The sequence below is a fragment of the Lithobates pipiens genome, unplaced genomic scaffold (genome assembly GCF_037356315.1).
Source record: "Lithobates pipiens isolate NorthernLeopardFrog02 unplaced genomic scaffold, aLitPip1_a1.2 Scaffold_30, whole genome shotgun sequence".
Taxonomy (NCBI): Eukaryota; Metazoa; Chordata; class Amphibia; order Anura; family Ranidae; genus Lithobates; species Lithobates pipiens.
This window is the reverse complement of record NW_027507791.1, coordinates 127,128,780-127,153,706: the sequence shown is the minus strand read 5'-3', so window position 1 is coordinate 127,153,706 and position 24,927 is coordinate 127,128,780. Positions and strand designations below refer to the sequence as shown.

Sequence of the window (24,927 nt, the reverse complement as noted above, 5' to 3'; positions counted from 1 at the left end):
AATAACATCCACATGAATAGCAGGACACAAGATGGCTGATTTACTAAAACCAGTGCACTCAGAATTTGGTGCAGTTGTGTATGGTAGCCAAGCTTTAACAATTAAACCTACAAGCTGATTGGTTTCTATGCAGAGCTACACCAGATTTTGCACTCTCCAGCTTTAGTAAATAACCTGCTTTGTTTCCAAGCAGAACATTGTCCAAAGCATCACACTGCCTCTGCCAGCTTGACTTCTGGTGCCTTGTCTTCCCCAGGTAAGCAATGCACACGCACCCGGCTATCTATGTGATGTAATAGAAAATGGGATTCATCAGACCAGGCTACCTACTTCTATTGCTCTGTGGACAATTTCTGAAGCTCACATGCCCAGGGCTGCTGTTACAAATCATGGGGCCCTGTACAGCATAGCTAACAGTACAGTGAACCAAGCCTAACAGGCAGCTCCAGCCACATGAACAAACCACTCATTCATGCAACCAGAATACTGGTGAGAATGAGCCATTAATTATGTTTTTTTTAAATATTTTTTCCAATATTTGTTTTTGTTTGTTGGTGAAATAATAGCATTCTAAACAGACAACCTTTCGAGTCACTTTCGAGTCAGAGAAAGAGATTGAGGACACAGATTCTTTAATCCTTTCTCTGCAGCTTCGGCAGCAGAGTGGATGAACAGGAAACAATATTAAAAACAGTGAAGTGCTAACAGTGAAAAACCCCAAATCAATAAATTATAAACAAAATATTTCATAGTTTCATAGTTTCATAGTTAGTAAGGTTGAATAAAGACACCAGTCCATCCAGTTCAACCTGAGTGAGTGTCTACAATCACCCCTGCACACTCACATCGGTCCCTACCCTCAAAGAGCCTACAATCCAAGGTCCCTAATTAATATACTAGGGCCAATTTTAGACAGAAGCCAATTAACCTACCTGCATGTCTTTGGATTGTGGGAGGAAACCGGAGCACCCGGAGGAAACCCACACAGGCACAGGGAGAACATGCAAACTCCAGGCAGGTAGTGTCGTGGTTGGGATTTGAACCAGCGACCCTCCTTACTGCTAGGTGTGAGTGCTAACCACTACACCACTGTGCCGCCCATATTTAAATGGAAAAAAAAAAAAAAATAAATAAATAAATAAATAAATAAATAAAAAAAAAAAAAAAATATATATATATATATATATATATATATATATATATATATATATATATATATATATATATATATATATATATATATATATATATATATATATTAACATATGATAATTCAGTAAATAAATCAAAGCTCAATAAATCTACTATAAAACATAAAAAGTGTGCATAAAAAGTGCAATGTAATATTGTTTATTTTATAGTGTGATGAGTGCACATTTTGTAGTAATAGCTGCTTTCTGATAATGTATCTTTTTAAAATATTTTTGAATAGTGCTTGGGGTTTTTAATTATATATAATGATCAGGAAGCGCATTGTACAGATGCTCCCTGTTCATTCACAAACTGAAGCATTGTAAACACAGGGGGATTAATTCCAGGAATCCCACCCATTTTTACTGTGCTGGGCACCCCTGTTGAACTTACGGGGCCTGGTCCACGTACAGAAGGGCAGGTGCTACCCCCTTATCAGCGGCCCTGCAAGTGCCCATTGTAGGTGCTTTTGGCTGCAGAAACCCTGACTAATCTGTGGCTGTGTAGCCCCATGCACAACAAACTGCCATGCCCATTTTTTCTGCTTTCAACAACTATTAAATTGCCTGTTATATCCCACCAACTTTAATATGCCATTGTAAGGAGATACCGGTAGTCAATGTTATTCACTTAGCCTGCTGGTGGTCATAAAGTTCAATGGTCATAAAGGCTGACCAGATTATATCTGATACATATGCAAAATATGTACAACAATGAGACTCTGAGCAGTATACTGTATGATCCAATAGTTATTTGGAAAAGCTTCCATACCATTTTTTTGTTTTCAGATGGATGTTATAACCATGTTAGCTTTCCACAGTTACACTGGAACATTGAATGCTCTTCTAGAGAAGTAAATACTCATGACAGTACACCCCCCCCCCCCGCCCCATGCTGCTGAATCAAACAATGGGGCCCCATACAACCTACCTGACAGGCCCTCCTCCTCTGAAAATATCAAATTATATTTTTGCTAAAATGCAATGACTGCAATGCTATGCTTTGCACCCTTGGAAGAAATTATATCCCTCTCAAACAAGACCCATTCAAGTGAATAGTGGCACGGTGGCAATATCTGCACCCCACAGTGAGTGATTGGAACCACTGTGTTCATTTGGGATGGTGTATTCATTCAGGATGATGAAATAACCCACCAGTGTGCCCTCAGCAGCTGCCAGTGGGAGAGGAGTAAACCAGCAGCACTGCAGGGAAAGTGGCACACAGAGGTCACAGACAGCAGAGAGCGCAGATACTAGAACTTATTCCCCTGCAGTGCAGCTGGAAACAGAAAAGAAACGTGGAAGTCAGCAGCACTGCACAAGAGTCACAAGTGTCAGCAAAAAGACAGTACTGCCGGTTCTCCTGCCGGGACTGGTGCCTGGGCCCGCTTGTGAACTATTGAGGCCTGGGTCCAGTACAGGAGGGCAGGCTGAACTGCCTTATCAGTGGCCCTGAGACCCCTTTCACACTGCCGGAGTTTTTCAGGTGCTACAGCGTTGAAAAAAGTGGCTCCATTCACTCCAGTGTGAAAGCCCTCGGTGCGCTGGCAGGGCGTCAGAAAAAGTCCTGCCAGCAGCTTCTTTGGAGCGGTGAAGGAGCAGTGAACTCACTGCTCCTCCACCGCTGCTTCCCATTGAAATCAATGGGGCAGCGCTGTGATACTGCCAGCAAAACGCAGCTCCGGCTGCATTTTGCGGGTGGATTTAATCCCTTTTTGGCCGCTAGTGGGCGGTTAAAACCGCCCCCAGTAGCGGACGAATAGTGTTGCTAAAAATGGCTCTGCTTTACCGCCTGAACGCCCGGGGTGGCTCGGTGTGAAAGGGCTCTGACTGTAAGGTCTCCATAGATTTCTGATTAACTCTGTGCAAATCATTCTTCTCTGTTCCTATCTGCATTGCAAGCTGAATAAGCAGGGTCCCCTGGTTAGTGACCTACAGGCAATGGTGTATCATAATGATGATGTGGCATATTGCCCTATAGTTGTCCGATGCCATAATGACCTAACTGCCCTTATGTGGACTAGGTATTTGGTTATAGTTATTATTAGTACACTATGCATTCAGGAAAATGTACACAAGTTTAAATAAAGCTACATAATGATGATGTACTCTACTCATAAGGCTTTGCACCATCATTACTTCAGTATGAAACCTCCTACTTGTTCATTAACTTGGGCGATGGATCCATACTCTGCTTGTTTGGACATAGATCCTTATCTATCATTACTCAGAATTGGTTAATAGGACACGCATGAAGCATGTATAACTTTGGAAATCTTTTAGCAGTTTACTATGGCCAAATGAAGCCCAGGGAATTCTCTTTTTACTACTAATCACCATTATCACTGTATTATCATGGATATGCTTTAAAGGGAAAGTATAATGATTTTGGTTACTTTTTTTAATACTAGACTGTTTACTATCAAAATATTTTACAAATTAACATTGAAAGCACAATGCCAGTCACACCTTTTATCTTAATTTTTTATAGAGCAGGTTGGGGGTTAGAGCCTCTTCCAGCCTTTTATTGCTTTCTGTGTACCTATTAGGGAGATCCCCCTTGTCTTGTTTTTGTCAGAACAGGAAGTGACAGTATTATCTCTAAATGCAACACATTCTCCTTTATAGGCACGGAAGGAGGCAGACTAGGAAGGACCCCCTAGCAACAGCCATTTAGAGGTGAGTCAAAAAAAAAAAGATTTTTCCAAATGTTTTTAAAAAAATTTTTTAGGCACATTCATGGGTGGAACACCACTTTAAAAATATACAATGAATGATGCATTTTATATCTGCCTAGAGTTTGGTTTTTCCATTCAACCAACTACTTCTTCCTTCTCATTACTGCCCTAGCCCAGTGTCTTTGTATCTACTCGACTGTAGAGATGCCAGCTGACCTTTATTTTATAGCCCTGGCTAATAATCAGATAGGCAAATATAATTCATATTTGACACCAAAATATAAACATTTTTATAGATAGCTGCAACATTTTTGCAGCATCTGTTTTTCCAGATAGAGGCACAGAGCAAACATATCTTGGATTACTTATGGAGTCATCTTTTTTGCAATACTGTCTATCATAATTTGTCAGCTTCTAGTTTTAACAAAACCAAGATGGAGCAAATTCCTGCACCTTTTGATGACAGCAGCTGAATAGATCATAAATTATTCGTACTAAATACCAGGTTACTGCTACTACTTGTTCCAGGAAATTGAAATATTAATTTAGAGCAACAGCAGAATAAAAAGAAATATCAAAATAACCTACAATGCCGGAACTGTACGTCTGGGCTTATGGTTTAGAACAAATGCATGCACACAAAATAGGTAATGTTAATAGTTAATATATGTAGCACCCAGAAGTTTAGGCAAGGTTGCTATCAAATCCAGTTAGTTACTAGGTGATAGTTGCCTTGGCCAAGTGTTAGGAGATCAAGTGAATGCCCCCTAATTCTGGAATTGCTGCACTTCTCTCTTCTGTCACTAGGTGGCATGGTAGCTGGTGACGTTAGATAAGACAAGGGCATAGCATGGACAGACTATAAATGAATGGGATGTCTCAGCCAATAAGCATGGGTTTCTTTAAGTCCCTTGGCCTGTTGGGAGAGCCTATTTATTTGAGTGGAGTCAAGTGATGGAGGTTCTGTGCCACCTGGATGGCTGTCTGGGTGGATGTGTGTTGTACTGCCCTGGGCTGCTAGGCCAGAAGCCTGAGGCCTATCCTGGGGACATCTGGCTTCTAGGCTGTCCATACTTGCCTACAGTCCCAGGATAATCCTGATTTTGGGACCCTTGTCCCTATCAGAGCTCGTCCCAATTAAATTCTTTGGATTTTGCCTTTGTTCCGGGAAATCGGGAATGTTTTAGGCAAAAATGGCCGGCGGGCTACAAAAAGATGGCTGACGCCGTGAGGACTATTTTCCTGTTTTCCTGTTCAGTGGAGAGGGGAGGTTCAGCCAGTCGGCTCCTCTCTTCAGTATACAAGTAGACAATTCTCTTGTACACTGAAGCAGATTGATTGCAAGGCTCAGAGGCCCCTCCCCTCTCCACTAAACATGTTGGAAAGCCGGGAACTGTAGCTGTCGCTGATGGGGACAGACACATGTAAGGAGGGCTCTGCTGGCTGCTGGTGGGAAGGTTCATTGCAGTCATTTAGAGAGGAGCTGTCACTTCTAAATAAAGACAGCAGTCTTCTGTGTTTAGAAGAAGATAATGAGGGGCAAGCACAGTGGCGTGTGATTAGGGTGTGCCTGGGCACACCCTGTGTACACGACTATAGTACTATCTTAAAAATGTGAAGTATGGCCAAATCTTTTTTGGCCATACTTCTCATACAGGTCCAGGAGTGCATTTACTTTTGCTCCCATGTGATCAAGAATCAGCTGACAACTGGCATAGTTCACTGGCTCTGAAAAGATAAATTATGCCACTAGCACACCATGGATTTTTAAAATGGGTTCAAAGTATTATTTGGCGATCACATCATAATGAGCTGAAGCAACGTTTTGGAGCCATGCAGGTCCCCTTCATCAGACATGTCACAAGGTGCAAAACAGAAAGAAAACAATTTCAAGAACCGTCCGCCAATCAGTGTAATTGGCTTAGACCCACCCTCTGATGTCATAATGACATCATAAACCCGCCATAAGCTCATAATTCAAAAAGCTCTGGAAAGATCCCAACAATCTTGGCACTCCAGTGAGCGCTGGAGGAGGAGAGCAGGGACTGATAGTCACTGGTCTTCACTCTGAGCAGACCTTAGTGGTCAGCGGTCATGTGATTGCTCAGCTCTCATGCTTAGAGCTGGGGACAACTGCAGCATAGAGATGTGTGGATTTTTTTTTTTGCAACCTCAAACGCCTCCTTTAAATTGCCCTTATAGACAGTTGTATCAGGAAATGATTAACAAGCATAGCGCTTCTGAGAACTGACAAGGGAGCCTCCAGCACTTGCCTGCTCACACTGAACTCACCACGTAGCTTGTGTCAGCTATAAATACTCATTACAGTGTGTATACAGTCTGTCAGATTTGTGGCAACTTTTCAATGCAATCTCTTTTCAAGCCTGAAAATATCCGGTTCCAAATGTAAAGCAGGGACTTTTCTATCACGCTATAAAATCACTTCCACGGAGCATGACTTTTTTTCTGTACAAAAAAAAACATAATGGGGCTTTACTTGATACAATCAAATACACCATTGTTGTTCACATATACATGTATACTTATTAGTGGGATCTTGCCTAAATCTTATTCCAGACATCTAAATATCTTGCTCAATAGGCACAATTTTATATACAGTATCTCACAAAAGTGAGTACACCCCTCAAATTTTATAGATATTTTATTATATCTTTTCATATGACAACACTGAAGAAATTCCACTTTGCTACAATGTAAAATAGTGAGTGTACAGCTTGTATAACAGCAGTGGCGGCTGGTGAAGTTTTAGAATGAGGGGGCGCCAGACCCCACCCTTCCTTTTTGACCCCTCCCACTTCTCATAAGCCCCATCCACTTATAGAATCCACCCACTATGTCCCCTGTATTCCACGTGCTTCCACCGATAGTGTCAGGAGTATACAGCTCAGCATCACAGGATAGAGTATACAGCCCCAGCTTCACAGGACAGAATATATAGCTCAGAATCACAGGACAGAGTATATAGATCAGCATCACAGGACAGAGTAAATAGCACAGCCTCACAGATCATGGTATATAGCACAGCTTCGCAGTTCATGGTATATAGCATAGCCTCGCAGATCATGGTATATAGCACAGCCTCGCAGATCATGGTATATAGCAAAGCCTCACAGATCATGGTATATAGCACAGCCTCGCAGAGGTTATATACCAGATCATGGTATATAGCGCAGCCTAACAGATCATGGTATATAGCCCAGCCTCACAGAGGTTATATACCAGATCATGGTATATAGCGCAGCCTCACAGATCATGGTATGTAGCACAGCCTCACAGAGGTTATATACCAGATCATGGTATATACCACAGCCCTACAGAAGCTATATACCAGATCGTGGTATATAGTGCAGCCTCACAGATCATGGTATATAGTGCAGCCTCGCAAATCATGGTATATAGCACAGCCTCACAGATCATGGTATATAGCGCAGTCTCACAGATAATGGTATATAGAGCAGCCTCACAGATCATGGTATATAGCACAGGGAAACCGGAAGTGATGCCGTAACTTGGAGGGAAAGCACTGCCCTTGTCCTAGGGCAGTGCCAAGCTATGGCAAAGCACCCGTAGTGATACTACAGGCGGAAGTATTCTAGTGCAATCCATTGCGCCACAAGGCAGGTCAAAACCCTGCAAATGAAGCGTCTTGTCTGCAATCTTGTGATTTGTGTGCGTCACGCTTCCCATAGTACACTGCGTATGGCGCCCAAACACAGTGCACTTAAAGGACCTTTTTTCTCTATTTTTAAAGGGCTGGCAACAAAAGTGAGTACACCCCTAAGTGTAACAATTTGGGCCATTTTCCCTCCCCAGTGTCATGTAACTTGTTAGTGTTACAGGGTCTCATGTGTGAATGGGGGGAGCAGGGGTGTTAAATTTGGTGTTATCATTCTCACTCTCTCATACTGGTCACTGGAAGTTCAACATGGCACCTCATGGCAAAGAACTCTCTGAGGATCTGAAAAAAAGAATTGTTGCTCTACATAAAGATGGCCTAGGCCATTGGTGGTGAACCTTGGCACCCCAGAGGTTTTGGAACTACAATTCCCATGATGCTCATGCACTCTGCAGTGTAGTTAAGCATCATGGGAAATGTAGTTCCAAAACATCTGGGGTGCCAAGGTTCGCCATCACTTGCCTAGGCTATAAAAAGATTGCCAAGACCCTTAAACTGACCTGCAGCATGGTGGCCAAGACCATACAGCAGTTTAACAGGACAGGTTCCACTCGGCATAGTCGACCAAAGAATCTGAGTGCACGTGCTCAGCATCATATCCAGAGGTTGTCTTTGAGAAATAGATTGATGAGTGCTGCCAGCATTGCTGCAGAGGTTGAAGGGGTGGGGGGTCAGCCTGTCAGTGCTCAGACCATACGCAGCACACTGCATCAAATTGGGCTGCATGGCTGTTATGCCAGAAGGAAGCCTCTTCTAAAGATGATGCACAAGAAAGCCCACAGTTTGCTGAAGACAAGCAGACTAAGGACATGGATCACAGGAACCATGTCCTGTGGTCTGATGAGACCAAGATAAACTTATTTGGTTCAGATGATGTCAAGAGTGTGTGGCGGCAACCAGGTGAGGAGTGCAAAGACAAGTGTGTCTTACCTACAGTCAAGCATGGTGGTGGGAGTGTCATAGTCTGGAGCTGCATGAGTGTTGCCGGTGTCCTGTCGGATAGTGTCCGCAGTGTACTGCGCAAGCGCAGTACACAGGACAAGCAGATTCTGAAAATAGGTGAAGATGAACGGCGCCTGCGCCGTGAGTCCATGTTCTAGCCCCCCCATCCAAGTGGAGATAGAGTTAGAATAAAAAGAGCCTAGCGAAGCGAGGCCGTGCCAGAAGCGTGGCGAGCGAAGCGAGCCCACGAGGGGCCCTCTAATATGTGCGGCCCTATGTCCACTTGGATGGTGTGGCTTGCACCTGGACTCACAGCGCAGGCGCTGTTCATCTTCGGAGATTTTTTGCGAATCTCCTTCTGCTCCGTACTGCGCAAGCGCTGCGCCTGCGCAGTTCAGAGCGGATACTTTTCGAATGCTGGACTGTATATGTCACAACACCGGCACTGGAGATCTACAGTTCATGTGAGCGAACCATGAATGCCAACATGTGACATACTGAAGCAGAGCATGATCCCCTCCCTTCGGAGACAGGGCAGTATAACTACCCCAAACACACCTCCAAGACAACCATTGCCTTGCTAAATAAGCTGACGGTAAAGGTGATGGACTGGTAAAGCATATCACCAGACCTAAACCCTATTGAGCATCTGTGGGGCATCATCAAACGAAAGATGGAGGAGCGCAAGGTCTCTAACATCCACCAGCTCCATGATGTCGTCATAGAGGAGTGGAAGAGGACTCCACGGTAAACCTGTGGAGCTCTGGTGAGCTTCATGCTTAAGAGGGTTAAGGCAGTGCTGGAAAATAATGGTGGTCACACAAAATATTGACACTTTGGGCCCAATTTGGACATTTTCAATTAGGGGTGTACTCACTTTTGTTGGCAGCGGTTTAGACATTAATGGCTGTATGTTGAGATATTTTGAGGCGAAGAAATAAGCAAATGATACCAAGGTCCAAGTAAAAACATGCCTCTTACATGTAGGCTAGGTTCACATTTAACTGGTTGTGGTTGATGCGATTTTGCGGTGCGTTTTGCGTTTTTGAACACGTGTTTTTTATGCATTTATTTTTCTTCTTAAAAAACTGTGAATAGCTGGTTGTTAAGGAGTGGGCGGCAGCCACATCCTTAACAACCAATGAGTCACCAGCTGCCAATAGGGTTTCCCCGCTGACAGCTGAATGTAAAGAAAAAAGAATTGGAGACAAAGAAAAAATAAGAAATAAAATGGTGTGGGGTCCCCCCCAATCCATACCAGACCCTGCATGTCTGGTATGGATTTTAAGGGGAACCCCATGCCAACATTAAAAAAAAATACATACCAGACCCTTATCCGAGTATGCCATCCAGCAGGTCAGGAAAGGAGGGGACGAGTGAGCTGTATCCCTCCCTCCTAAACCATACCAGGCCACATGCCCTCAACATGAGGAGGATACTTTGGGGCAGGAACGCTCTGCCCCCCCAAAGCACCTTGTCCCCATGTTGATGGTGACAAGGGCCTGTTCCACACAACTCTATCCGGTGATTGCGAGGGTCTGTGAGCAGGGGGGCATATCGGAATCTGGAAACCCCCTTTAACAAGGGGCCCCCAGATCCCGCATCCCCCTATGCGATCGAGAATGGGGTACATTGACAGTTTTTGACAATTCCATTATTAATAAAAACAAAAACAATGTCCCCTGAAGTAAATCAAGCATCAATCCCAATAAACTCCACCGCCGCTGACCCGGAAAAAAAAAGGTCCGTTCCCACTGTCTTACAACTCTGCTGTCTGACATTTCTTAAATAACTAAGGGGTGGGTCCACCCAATGATGTAACCAGGCGACCCTACCCCCTTGTGACGTCATCCCCCAGATATCATTTATGCATTTATGTTTTGCACTTGCACTTTAATTTAGCTTATGCATTGGAGTTTGTCATTTATATATTATGTCATTGGTGTGTTTTACATCTTGATGAATTTGCAATTTAGATTTGCACTTTCAATTTGTGGGGATTTTTATATATTTTATTTATTATAATTTGCACTTGAACACCGGTGAGGTGTCATGTCTCTTAGTGCTGCACTTTCTGGTTTTCTATTCTGAAGTACTTTGTATTTAAGTATAGTGTCAGCAGCTTGTAGGGTGATATTATTATTTTTTTGAGTTTATATTTTCAACTTATAACTATGCTAAGGTGGAAGGGGATCAGGCCAAAAAGGTAGACAAGAGGCACCACTACTATGGAGGGACAGGGAAATGTAGAGGGCTGTGGCACTATCTCTTCACTATGCAGCCACCCAACGCCACTTTGTAATTTCCATCTCGCCTACCTAGGTTTAACAGGCTGTGGCTCTGTTTAGAATCTGACAGAGGGCGCTCTTTCCTCTGTTTTGATCCTTTTGCATCACTGCCAGCATGGAGCCAGCATTGTGGGTGGCACAGTGGTGTACTGGTTAGCACTCTCACCTAGCAGTAAAAAGGGTCACTGGTTCAAATCCCAACCACGACACTACCTGCCTGGAGTTTGCATGTTCTCCCTGTGCCTGCGTGAGTTTCCTCTGGGTACTCCGGTTTCCTCCCACACTCCAAAGACATGCAGGTAGGTTAATTGGCTTCTGTCCAAAATTGGCCCTAGTATATGAATGGGGACCTTAGATTGTGGGCTCCTTGAGGGTGGGGACCAATGTGAGTGTACAATGTAGAGGGATAGGGGTAGACACTCACTCAGGTTGAACTGGATGGACTAGTGTCTTTATTCAACCTTACTAACTATGAAACTATTGCCCCGTACACACGAGCGGACTTTTCAACATCCAAAGTCCGACGGACTGATTCCGTCAGACTATTCGATCGTGTGTGGGCTGCAACGGACTTTTGATTCGCCAAAGTCTGACGGACTTTAGAATATGGAACATGCTTCAAATTTTTCCGACGGAACTCCGCCGGACCCGGTCCCTTCAAAAAATTCGCTCGTGTGTATGCTATTCCGACGGACTAAAACCGACGCTAGGGCAGCTATTGGCTACTGGCTATGAACTTCCTTATTCGAATCCAGTCGTACGTCATCACGTTCAAATCCGTCGGAGTTTAGTGTGATTGTGTGTGGCCAAGTCCGCTCAGCCGAAAAGTCCGTCAGAACTCTGTCGGAACTCCGGCAGAACTCCGGCAGAACTCCTTCGGAAGTCTGTCGGACATAAGTCCTCTCGTGTGTACGGGGCTTATGTGTATACATGGCTACAGTGCAGCCGGATTATGTCATCCACGGCGTCGCAGATTGGTTAATTATGGGCGGGACGTATATACATGTAGCGGCGGCTCCTGAAGAGCACGCGTTATGGGGGTTTTTCTAAAATTAAAGTTGCCTAAACTGCAGTTTGATTTGGGTGTAATTATCTAAATTGGGCCTCAGCATCAGTCTTACTGGACTTTTTAGATGTTCAGCCTAGCCATAGGGGCACTGTCTCTTCTGGCATGGAACTGTGGTCTGGTCAGGCGCTTAGATTACTCTCTCTCGGAGCCCGCCCAATGGGAGTGGCGCTCTCAATGTGCTTCTGGGAGAGGGTACATAAGATGCAGACGTCACGTGGTTCGGGGTTCCAGTCCAGTATGATGTGCTGATTACATGGTCCTGGTCCTCCTGACCAACCCCTAGGAAGGCTATGGCCTGGGGTGTGGACTTTAATGTCTTGGAGCTGGCTAGCCCAAGGCAAGGAAACTAAAGGAGGATTCTGAGGTGGTTGGGTTCGGGAGAGACCCAATGTACTTCAAGCATTCCAGGGGAGGACTCTTCAGAAGAGCACCACGTATGGGTTGGTTTTCTTAGCAAGAGCCTGGAATGGCTAAAGTAACCAAGAGAATCCGGTCTTGTGGATATCGCCAAGCAGGCTGAAAGATCCAGGTTTCAAGTTTAGTTTCCCTACATGTTCTGCAACGTCTGTGGCAAAGACTTTGTTCCTGAGTAAGCACCAAGTTGGCTGCTAGGCCTTGTGAGAGAGGGACTGTCCAGCCTGAGTGATCATCCAGCTGCGAATGGCTATTCTATGGATGCAGTCAAAGTAAGCAAGTTCTTTAACGTTTTTGGACTTTGACACTTATGCCGCGTACACACGAGCGGACTTTTCAACATCCAAAGTCCGAAGGACCGAGTCCGTCAGACTATCCGATCGTGTGTGGGCTGCAACGGACTTTTGACTCGCCAAAGTCCGAAGGACTTTAGAATATGGAACATGCTTCAAATTTTTCCGACGGAACTCCGTCAGACCCAGTTCCGACGTAGAAGTCCGCTCGTCTGTATGCTGTTCCGACAGACCTAAAACGACGCATGCTCTGAAGCAAGTACGAGACAGAAGTGCTCGGTCTTGTAAAACTCCAATTCGTATTGGAAGTAGCACATTCGTCATGCTGCAAATTCTGTGCTCGTTTAAATGTAGCGCATCTTCTTTATAATGCTAGAAGAACGAAGTTTTTATTTATAATGCTAGAAGAACGAACTTGTTTTGCTGCTCATATTCACTCACAGAGTTCTCACAAAACACATTTCTGTCTTATTTCTCCTCATCTGATGAATGATCTTGTTTTTATTTTAAAGCCCCATCTCATTAATATTTTTTTATTTTTATTTATTTTTATTTTTTTTGGAGTAATTTTTTCCTCCATATTTTTTGTAGAATTCTTTACCATTTTTTTCTTGTGATCTCCATATTTAATTATTCTGTCAAGTTAAAAAAAAAAAAAAAAAGGTGTTAACTTGACAGAATAATTAAATATGGAGATCACAAGAAAAAAAATGGTAAAAAATTCTACCAAAAATATGGAGGAAAAAATTACTCAAAAAAAAAAAAAAAAATGGTGTTGAGTAATTTTTTTCCTCCATATTTTTTGTAGAATTCTTTACCATTTTTTTCTTGTGATCTCCATATTTAATTATTCTGTCAAGTTAAAAAAAAAAAAAAAAAAGGTGTTAACTTGACAGAATAATTAAATATGGAGATCACAAGAAAAAAAATGGTAAAAAATTCTACCAAAAATATGGAGGAAAAAATTACTCAAAAAAAAAAAAAAAAAATGGTGTTGAGTAATTTTTTTCCTCCATATTTTTTGTAGAATTCTTTACCATTTTTTTCTTGTGATCTCCATATTTAATTATTCTGTCAAGTTAAAAAAAAAAAAAGGTGTTAACTTGACAGAATAATTAAATATGGAGATCACAAGAAAAAAAATGGTAAAAAATTCTACCAAAAATATGGAGGAAAATTTTTTTTTCCTGTGCTGCTTTTCTAAAAATACCAGTTTGAAGTAAAGCAAGTTAATAACCAATTAATAAACGAACTAGCTGAAATGTCTCCCCTGGCATATTATCTATTGAATATATATTAACGGATATTAAGCAATAGCTCAATAGCTCAAAAAAAAATAAATAGGGGGGAGACGGTTTAAAGAAGTAATCTGCATGAGAGACATACTGAGCCTGAACACATCTGTGGGTAACCCATGAGTATGTATATACATCTATTGCACTCGCATAGAACAGAGCCATCGACTATCAAAGAGAGGTCTCTCCCTTCTTTTTTTGTCTGGAAACATACACAAGGAAAGGAGGAGGGGAAGGAGGAATATACTATAAATCCCAGAGGGATAAGCACACGGGAGAGGGGTAAGCCGGAGGGGGTGTGAGCCCAAAAGAAATAATGAAAGGCCGATCCCAAAAAGTAACAGAACCCAAAACCCCCAGAGAAAGTTTAAATTCAAGTGCAAACGCAAGCTCAATCCAGAAATATTTAACAACTAAAGAAGGGAACACCAGAAGTCCCAGTATGGAAAAAAAAACAGCTCAGGTAAACAAAGGCGCAAGAAAAGAGGCAGCTAAATTAAAGGGGGCCCAAGGAGAAAAGATACAGGAGAACATGGGAATAGAGACGGAGATTACAGAGGGGGAAGATCTGAGGAGTGAATCCCTAATGCCTACTAAGTTGGATATGCTAGCAATGTTCGAGAGAATGGAAAACCTGATAAAAAGTGAGGTCTCCAACGTACGTATGGATTTGGGACATCTGTTAAAAAGGGTAGAAGAGGTAGAAGAGAAAGCGGAGAGACAAACACTGGAGATAGCTGGGCTAAAAACACAAATGAAAGAGCTGCAAAGACAACAGAAAGAATGTTCTTATAAAATGGAGGCGCAAGAAAACCAAAATAGGCGCCAAAATTTGAAGATAAGGGCTATACCAGAGCAAAATGGAGAAAATCTGGAGGAAAAAATGAAGAGGATATTTAACCCCCTACTGGAGAGAGGAGAGGCAGAAAAGATAAAAATTGATAGAGTACACAGAGTGAGGAAACCACCTGGGCTAAAAGAGGATACGCCACGGGATGTGCTTATTAAGTTCCATAAGTACTCAGATAAAGAAAAAATATGGAATAATCTTAGGAAGGGACCTCCTCTACAGTACGAACAAAAGACTTTACAAGTGTTTGCGGACTTATCAGCGGAGACCCTAATAAGAAGAAGAAAGCTCAAACCACTGCTGGATCAACTAAGAGGACTAAACATTAGATATAGCTGGGGATTTCCCGCAGCATTAATAGTACACAGAGATGGGAAGACAGTAAGGTTGAGATTTCTGGAAGACATGCAGGACTTTTGCAAAAACCTACAGATACCAATTCCAAAAGAGTATGAAGGGTTAACAAGAGAGGAGCTACCGGGGGGAGGAGGGGGGTGGCGGGGGGTATAGGGAGGGGGGGAGGGAAGAAGTAGTAAAAAGGCTGCTCTAAAGTTATGGAAGTACATTGAGGTGGTGGAAGCTGTTTACTGGAGGGGGGGTGGGGGGGCTGGGGAAGGGTCTCTCTCTTTAGGGCCCACCCCGGGATCCCAGGACCCGGGGAGGTGCACACGGGGCGCCGGGTTGGGGTCTCCACCTCAAGGGAAGAGGTGCAGACACCAGGATGGGGATATATCCAGGTTGGATGCAAGAGGCCCGGAGATGGGCCATGGGGGGGGTGAGGGTGGGGGGGTGGGAGAGGAGGGTGGGGGGGGTGGGAGAGGAGGGGGGGGAGGGAGAGAGGAGAATAACCTATAGTTCAAGATTTCGAGTAAAGGGCATTATTTGGGTTCCAACATGACAATGGTAAACTGTGTGTCGTATAATGTGAGAGGTCTAAATGTAGCTAACAAACGGTTTAAGATACTAAGAGAATTGGAGCAACTTAATGCAGAGATCGTGTTCTTACAGGAAACGCACTTAACCCATGAAAGTAAAATTAGACTGTATTCCCCAAGACACCCGACCTGGTTCTATGGAGACTCAGTCTCAAGTAGAACAAGGGGGGTAGCAGTGGGGATAGGCCGGGATATCCAATTTATAGTAGAGGACAGGATGGGAGACCCGGAAGGGAGGTTCCTGTTTCTAAAAGGAAAACTATGGGGAATAAAATATACCTTGGCAAATATATATAGCCCGAATAAGAATCCAATAACTTATCTGAGAAAGATACTGGGAAAACTTTGGGAATTTAAGGAGGGGAGGGTGATTGTGGCAGGAGACCTGAATTTTCCGATAAATCCGAGACTGGATAGTTCGTCCCATGCACGGGAGACGGCGAACATGCAGCGAAATGTAATTAAACAATGGATGGCCGAATTGCAGCTGATAGATGTGTGGAGAATACAACATCCGAAGAAACGAGATTATTCGTTCTACTCCCCCGTGCATGGGACGTACACCAGGATAGATTATTGGCTGGTGGAACATCAGCTATTGGAGGAAGTGGTAGATACGGACATCGGAACTAGGACTCTGTCGGATCACGCACCTGTAACCATGAGAATTAAAATCCCAGAGGTAAAGAAACCCCCGTTTACCTGGAAACTAAATAAAGATCTATTAGACGTAGAAGGAGAGGAAACAATAAGAAAGGAGCTGCAATTTTTTTTTGCCTCAAATGGGAAGGACGAGATGGCGGAGAACATACTATGGGAGGCCCATAAGGCTTACATAAGAGGAATATATATCTCACTTGGGGCAAAAAGAAAAAAAGAAAGGAATAAAAAGGTAAAGGAATTAAGAGAAGAAATTAGGAGATTAGAATTAAAACACAAAATAGAGAAACAAAATGGAAAGGGACAGATACAGGGGCTACAACGGAATCTAGCTATAAAAAAACTAGAGCTGGAGGAAACAATAGAGCAAGAAGTAAGGAGAGAATATCATAAAATAACGAAAGAGCGATATTTCTTGGGAAACAAGAATGGCAAGAGTTTAGCTAGGATATTGAGGAAAAAGAAAGCAAAAAATTATATTGAGAAAATAATAGATAAAAATAACGAGATCAAATATAAGACTAAAGATATAGCGGAGGTATTTAGAGAATACTACGAGCAATTATATTGGGTGAGAAAAAAGGAGACAGAGCAGCAAGAGAACATTAGAAAGAGGAAAATCAAAGAATATATAATAAACGCTAAGGTCCCTACACTATCACAGGAAATAGTACAGGAATTGGATTCTCCTATAACAACATCCGAAGTAAACCAAGCAATAAAAGAAACAACAGGAGGGAAAAGCCCGGGCCCGGACGGCTATATAATAGAATATTATAAAAAATTTGGGGAAATTTTGTCACCAAGGTTATGTGCATATTTTAACGGCCTAGATATAAAATACGGACTGGGTAAGGAAGCCTCTCTAGCAATTATCTCCACAATATTGAAAGAAGGGAGGGAAGGTATGATATGTTCAAACTATAGACCAATCTCATTGTTAAATACCGACATAAAATTATTTGCAAAAATACTAGCTACTAGAATGAAAAAAATAGTTCCGAACTTGGTCCACCCAGACCAAGTGGGGTTCGTGGGGGGCCAAGAGGGAAGGGATAATGGAGTGAGGACACTATTGCTTCTCCAGAAAGTCCAAGAGAGCAAAACCCCCAGTCTTCTCTTGTCAATAGATGCAGAAAAAGCATTTGACCGAGTAGACTGGGGATTTATGCTGGGCACGTTGAAACAAATGGGATTTGGTATCCGAATCCTGAGTTGGATAAAGACACTCTATGAGTGCCCAATGGCAGTGGTAAGGGTAAACGGCAACTTGTCTGACCCCTTTAGAATGTACAATGGGACTAGACAGGGTTGCCCACTGTCACCCATACTGTTAGTGTTGACTTTGGAACCACTGCTGGAGACAGTGAGGAAAAATCCCGACATAGGAGGAATTGAGCTGGGGGAAGAGGTTCATAAAGTAGCCGCATTTGCGGACGATGTCCTATTTTATGTGACAAAACCTAGAATCTCCATGCCAAATTTGGTAAAGAGTATCGAGCAGTATGGAGATCGATCAAATTTTAAAATAAATTTAAAAAAAACAGAGGTTTTAAGTGTCAGCACGAGCAGTGGGGAAGAACAGGATATCAAAGGCAAATTTCCCTTCCTATGGAAAAAGGAAATTAAATATTTAGGTATAAAGCTGGCAGCCTCATTAAAGAAAATCTATGAGATAAACTATATCCCCCTACTGGACGAAGTAAGAGAAGACACAAAAAAAATAATGACGAAACCATTGTCCTGGTTTGGCCGGATAAATGCCCTTAAGATGATCATACAACCAAAAATATTATATAAGTTACAGATGTTACCGATATATATTCCTCCAGTCTACTTTAATACTATTAAACGACTAATAACCAAGCTCATCTGGAAAAATAAGAAGCCTAGAATAGCCTTAAAGGTATTACAACTGGGAAAAGAGAGGGGAGGTCTAAAAGTACCTGATTTTAAGAAATATTACGAATCTATAGTATTAACACGGGTGGTGGAGTGGACAAAATTAGATAATGAAAAAAGATGGGTGGCAATAGAACACAGCGCTGCAGAGACACGATTAGGAAAGGAAATTTGGATACCCCCAAAACACAGATCACTCGGACCAACAACACTTGCACTCACAAAAAACGTTTTTAGAATATGGGACGGAATTCACAAGCATAATAAGTGGAAATACAACTCTCCACTAATGGCATTAAAAGAAAATAATTTATTTCCACCGGGGAAGAGCACTATGGGAGGACACTGGATTAGAAGAGAAGATATTCAATTGAGGCACATAATAAATGCGGGTAAAATAAACACGTTAGAAACACTACAGGAGTACATGGATATAGACGGATGGAGGTACCTCCAGCTCAGACATTTTGTCTCATCATTGCCACAACCATTGAGAAGTGGAACAGACCTTAACGCCTTAGAGCGGATATGTGAGGGGAAAATAATAAGAGTAAATATCTCACAGATATATAAGATGCTGGGAGAAGTGGACGAGATGGAGGTACCTATATATATAAAAAAGTGGGAAGAAGAAATAGGGCCACGAGGGGAGAAACAGAATATAGAAAAAATTTTACACTTAACACACGGGACATCGAAAAATCTTAATACAATAGAAATGAATTATAAAAGCCTCGCTAGATGGTATAGGACACCAGACAAGATGAGGAGATACCAGGAAGAGCAACTCGGGATGTGCTGGAGAGGGTGTGGACAGCAAGGGACTGCGGCACATATCTGGTGGGAATGCCCAAAAATTAGAAATTACTGGAGAGAAACATTAACTTTAATAAAAATAATAACAGGAACTCAGGTACTAGAAAACCCATGGACATGTCTTTTCCATGGTACAGACACCCCAACTCAAAAGTACAAAGAAAGCCTCATAGGAAACCTAATAAACGTAACAAAGAGCTTGATACCAAAAAACTGGAGACAGGTGGAAGCCCCAAAATTGAGGGAATGGATAGGTAAAGTAGAGGACATGTATAGAATGGAGGGATGGGAAGAGGATGAGGAGAGTGGGGAAAAGAAATTTCGAAAGAAATGGAAGCAATGGAAACTGTTTAAATCAACGAAGAAATATGAAGAGGTAGTAGGGCTATAGGGGGGGGGGGGGGGGGGTAGTAGGATGCATATGTATATGTATACTATGTTTTATACTTTTTGTATGGAAAAAAAAATTTAAATAAAGATTAAAAAAAAAAAAAAAAAATGGTGTTGAGTAATTTTTTTCCTCCATATTTTTTGTAGAATTCTTTACCATTTTTTTCTTGTGATCTCCATATTTAATTATTCTGTCAAGTTAACACCAAAACCCTTTTTTTTTTTTTTTTGTGTGTTTTTCATTACCACAATAACCTTTTTATTTTTATTCTGGTGACAAGTTACCACAATAACCTTTTTATTTTTATTCTGGTGACAAGTTACCACAATAACATTTTTATTTTGTTTGTAACCTCAAGGAGGTTAGTGTCCCTTGTTAATTTCACATTGTCTTTTAGAAATGTATTTGACCAAAAAACACATAGGCAATTATATTTTCAAACAAAAATATCAATTTATTCTGGTTCAACAAACAAAAAAAATGAAGGCAACACTGGAGAAACGTGTGACATTTGTGTTAGCCTTTTGGCCCCAGGGCAAACATTAAACTCTGTGGAAAAGAAAATTCAAATATTCCGAAATACAATATGGTCCCAGAATCCCAGACATCAAGAGCAGCATCAGATGGTATATATGTCCCTAGGCTGTGGTACAACAGGCTGCGTCTTTGGTCAGACCAGAGTGAAGCCAGGTCAGCACCTTCTTCTCTTCGCTCCACCCTTCACTGCACCCTTCCCTGCAGACTTCCCTGTAGCCTTCCTGGGAGGCTGTGTCTCCGGTGGTGTACTTGTGGCAGGAGGAGGAGGAGGAGGAGGAACAGGAGGAACTTGCTCCACAATATTGCTGGTGGCAGTTAATTCGCCACTCAGCCCCTTCTGCACGCCAAGAAAATTAGCCTTTCACACTGGAGACGTTGGCCCATCTCTAATTGCTGCAGACGGCTGGCGATGTAGCAGCCATAGGCCTCTTCAGCCTCAGGGGGGCTCTTTAAGACATTAGTAGCCTCTCGAATTAGGCGCAGGGATTCCTCCTGTGATACTGAAATTTTATTTGCCCTTTTTGCTGGAAGACGGAGGGGAGGCACCTGTGATGTTGTCAGTCTTCTACTAGGCCCGGCCACCTCCTGGCTGACAGTGGGCACGGCCTCCTCCTGGCTGACAGTGGGCCCAGCCTCCTCCTGCCTGCCACTTTCCCCACCTTCCTCCTGGCTGAGCTCATCCTGTGTATAAAAAAGGGACATTGTTTTAGTTTTTTGTTCATCAATCATAAACATTTTTCAGCTCCTGACTTCAAAATTCTGTTAATACATATAAAAGAGTATCATTATGACACCACTATTTCTTGTTTCTGCTGGTGACAAACATTTGTGGCCACTACTGTAAATTGATATGTCCAAATTTTTAGGTTTTTTTAACATCAATAATAGCGTTAAAATTCTAACATCTAGTTAACATCATTAATATTATGAATATCACTATTTTTTGTAACAAAATACCTGGCTCCAGCTGGGTGCATCCGCTTCTTCCAGGATGGAAGGCTCCGCTTGCTCATCAGCCTCTGCTGAGGTGGAGGGAATGCTGCAGGGAAGGGTGGAGGGAAGAGTTGAAAGTGACTCCCTGGCTTTACACTGGTCGCCAAGAAACCGTAGCTTGTTAAAGTACCACAGCCTGGGTACATACACAGCACCTGGTGCTGCTCCTGATACTTTGGATTTCTCGATTTTCTTATTTTCCTTTCGGAACATATTTCGCAATAATTGAATTTTCTTTTCCACAAAGTCCGCGTCTGCCTCTGGGATCCAAGGCTGCACAAATGTCGCAAATTTCACCAGTGTTGCCCTCCTTGCTGGTTTATTAAAATAATCAATGTGCTTGGAATGCCACAGATTTGTCAGCTCTTTATATTTGTCTATAAATAGACTTAAAAATTCCGGATCCTTGAATTTCTGATTCATTTTTCTGAAAGACAATACACAAGCCAAAAACAATAATGTTAGCTCAGACTCTCCTAATCTTAGCCCAATATAGACCCCAGGATCTGCCACTTATTTGGGGAATTTGTTTAAACTTACCTTCGTTTTGCTTGCTCCCAACTTCCGTTCCTATTTTCGCAAACTAACATACGACATGTGATTTTTGTCGTTATATACAGGGCGTACGCGTAGAACTACGCCTGCGTTGCCCGCCCATGACGTTCTTTTAGTCAAGTTCTTGTTTTCCCGCCCTTTCTGCGCACTTAACGTACGTACGACATGTGCATTTTGTCGTTGTATACAGTGCGTACGCGTAGAACTACGCCTGCGTTGCCCGCCCATGACGTTCTTTTAGTCAAGTTCTTGTTTTCCCGCCCTTTCTGCGCACTTAACGTACGTACGACATGTGCATTTTGCCGTAAGATCCAGTGCGTACGCGTAGAACTACGCCTGCGTTGCCCGCCCATGACGTTCTTTTAGTCAAGTTCTTGTTTTCCCGCCCTTTCTGCGCACTTAACGTATGTACGACATGTGCATTTTGCCGTAAGATCCAGTGCGTACGCGTAGAACTACGCCTGCGTTGCCCACCCATGACGTTCTTTTAGTCAAGTTCTTGTTTTCCCGCCCTTTCTGCGCACTTAACGTACGTACGACATGTGCATTTTGCCGTAAGATCCAGTGCGTACGCGTAGAACTACGCCTGCGTTGCCCGCCCATGACGTTCTTTTAGTCAAGTTCTTGTTTTCCCGCCCTTTCTGCGCACTTAACGTACGTACGACATGTGCATTTTGCCGTAAGATCCAGTGCGTACGCGTAGAACTACGCCTGCGTTGCCCGCCCATGACGTTCTTTTCCAAGAATATTTCCCGCCCCCTTTTCTCTACGGTGCGCAGTAGGAGAAACATGGCGGAAACACAACAGGTGCTTGATATTAACGACTCCAGTAGTCACGAATCCCCGGAGCCACAAACGTCCCGATCCGGAAAGAGATTTAAGGCCTCAAATATGGCATTTGAAGAGATGGTGGAGATGGTGGCAATCTTGCGAAGTAAGGATTATGATGGCAAGCATGGACCATACACCCATCCGAACTTGCGCAAGGCCAGAATCATGGCCAAAGTAGTTAAGACCCTGCACAATCGTTTTGGGGTACGACGGTCAAAAGACCAATTGAGGAAACGGTGGTCCGACCTTAAATTGAGGGAGCCGGATCAATACAGAAGGATCAAGAAAGTTCTGAAAAAAAGTAAGTACTTGTCGTGTGTTCCTATTTTATGATTATTGCATACAGATCCATATGCTTTACCTTTGTACAATGTAAAAAATTGCTGCTTTCATGTTGGATACAGTAATAATCGTATCGTTCTTAACAAACCCTCGTAAATTGTTCGTGGCAAACCTCGTTTATGATACAGGGTTTAAACATCATTTTTTGGCTGTGTAATTTTTAGGACCCAAAAAAAGATTAGCACATTGTGGTTTAGATGTGTTTCAAAATACAATGACTAGAAAAGAACATTCAGTGTAATTGAAGGAGAGGACACTTGGCAGCTGGCTAAAAACACATCTGCACTCATGAGCAAAAGTGTGGGACACCAGAGAACATTTATTAGGGTAAACCACACGGGGTTCCCTGGTATACTTGGGGGGGGGGGGGGGGGGGGTTGGGCATGTGTGAAACTTGGCACAAAAAGCGAATTATTGTAGTTTTTGGCAAAGTGAATTGATTTATCATGTCTTCACATTTTGCATCTCTTCATAAAACGACAATTGTACAACACTTCTAATCAAGGTTTCATCTTCCTAGTTCTGGCCTTAAATATCTGTGTGCTAAAGTATACCTTTTTGTTTGTTAATTTCTCATAGGGGAGAAAAGACTCACAAAGCAGGATCCCAGGGACCGCCACCCTTGCCAGCATGAGTGTGAGGTTAGCCCCATCCCCCCGTGGATGTGCATGTGGAGGAAGGAGAGGTGGAGGAAGGAGAGGAGATGGGCACCCCACCAGGTGAGTGTCTGACACCACAGCTTCAGGTAATCGATGTATACCTGCATATTTCTAAACACATGTTTTTACATCTATTTTAGGTGATGTTCTGGTTGTGGAAAGCGACACATTTCCAAGCACCAGTGCCCCCCCCCCGAGGATGTCGAGGAAGGAGAGGTTGAGGAAGGAGAGGTGGAGGAAGTAGGGGAGATGGGCACCCCACCAGGTGAGTGTCTGACACCCCAGCTTGTTGAAATCCATGTATGACTGCATAATTTTTGACCCAATTTTTACCATCTATTGTAGGTGATGTTCTGGTTGTGGAAAGGGCCCCATTTTCCAGTGACAGCGCACATAGGCTGATTTGCCAGATAATGGGCTGGAATGGGGAACTAGATGCCATGCGAACTAGCCTGGATCTCATGAAGAATCGGATTGACAATATGCAGCTGGAAATGAAGAACATGATCGATATTTTGGGGAGAATATAATCCCTTTCTCCATAATATCGATCATGTTCTTCATTTCCCTTGTTTTAGTTCAAAGATTGTTACTTCCAAAATTTTAAATATTGTGGCTGATTGTTGTTACATTTTTCATATTTTTTTAAGAAAAATAAAAACCACAAAAAAAAATTGTTTTTTAAAATTATAAAAAAAAGGAAACTAAAAAATGTTTGGCAAAGAAAGTTAAATTAACCTAAAAAAAATTATATCAATAAATATTCAATGGCACATGTGAATGTGGCCAAATTAAAATTTTGAAGAATCAAGAATGTGTGGCGTATTCTTTCAATGCTCAATACCAGTTTGGGAAAAGTGATTTTGTGTATCCAGTGACAATGGGCCTTATTGAATTAATGAAAATACACTTGGCACTACAAGTGCACTAGGATAACATAGGAGACAGCACAAACCAAAAGCAAGCAAGAAAACACATTTCAGATTTGAGGTTCTTTTATTTTTTTACTGGTTTTAAAAATTAAATATTCTGTGGCATTGCAATGGCCCCCCTACCGTTAAAATAAGTGACATATCTTTGCCGAACTTCACGGGCACTTTGGGGGGCCAAGCCAGTACGGCCAGTATCCAGGCCTGTCAGCGATTCCGGACCAAGTCCAGCCTCAGGCATTATTGTAGATAAATAATTTGTGGAGTTTTTATGTAAAAAATTGTGCAAAATGCAGCACGTAAGTACTACATGGTTCAGTTTGTATTCGGCTAGGTTAATAGCAGTCAGAAAAACACGGAACCGGCTGGCCATTATTCCAAACGCATTTTCCACAACTCTTCTCGCTCTGGCCAGCCGGTAGTTGAAAACCCTCCTCTCCGGGGTGAGGGTTCTTTGGGGGAATGGCCTCATGATGTGGTCGTCCAGAGCAAAAGCCTCATCAGCGATGAACACGAAGGGGAGTTCTTCCACATTCTCGGAATCAGGTGGCAATCCCAGTCCACCTGTCTGTATACGGCGGTAGAACTCCGTCTGGGCGAAGACTCCTCCATCCGACATCCGGCCATTCTTCCCCACGTCCACATACAGAAATTCATACTG

General features: G+C 42.7%; 1 long non-coding RNA gene across 1 annotated transcript in view; it reads left to right on the top strand.

Annotated features, from left to right (window-relative positions):
- Positions 1-3,817: 3,817 nt before the first annotated feature.
- LOC143942122 (uncharacterized) overlaps positions 3,818-24,927 on the top strand; it is a 46,878-nt gene continuing 25,768 nt past the window's right edge. The window contains exon 1 of the long non-coding RNA XR_013264699.1: positions 3,818-3,869. This is a non-coding gene — a long non-coding RNA (uncharacterized LOC143942122). The remainder of the gene's footprint in view (positions 3,870-24,927) is intronic.